The following is a 381-nucleotide window of genomic DNA, read 5'->3' as shown; positions in this document are numbered from 1 at the left end:
ACTGCAGACGGAACTGCTGCGGACAGCTGTCACAACAAATTAGCTGAGACCAGCTCGAGATTGAAAACCACAGCAGGAAGTGGGATGACAGAACCGTACAGGACTTGGTAAATTTCAGTCAAGAGACGACGAAGAGAGTTTCGAGATAAACGCCCGGGAAGCCCCTTGGCCGCCAAAACTTTTTGTCTTTCCTTTTTTCGAACAGCGCGCGCCCGACACTAGGCTTTGGCTCCGGCTCGCTGCGGGAGGACGCGGGCGTCCCGGGCCAGACTACCTCCCCGCGCTCTCGCCCCCGAGTCCACTCCCAGCCCCCGCTCGCCCCCCAAGGCAGCACCGACCGCCGCGAGCGCCGGGAAAGACCGGGCGCCACAAACTCGCCCT

Source organism: Bison bison, unplaced genomic scaffold (assembly GCF_000754665.1).
Source record: "Bison bison bison isolate TAMUID 2011002044 unplaced genomic scaffold, Bison_UMD1.0 scf7180017864508, whole genome shotgun sequence".
In the NCBI taxonomy this organism is placed as follows: Eukaryota; Metazoa; Chordata; class Mammalia; order Artiodactyla; family Bovidae; genus Bison; species Bison bison.
This window is presented reverse-complemented; position numbering follows the sequence as displayed.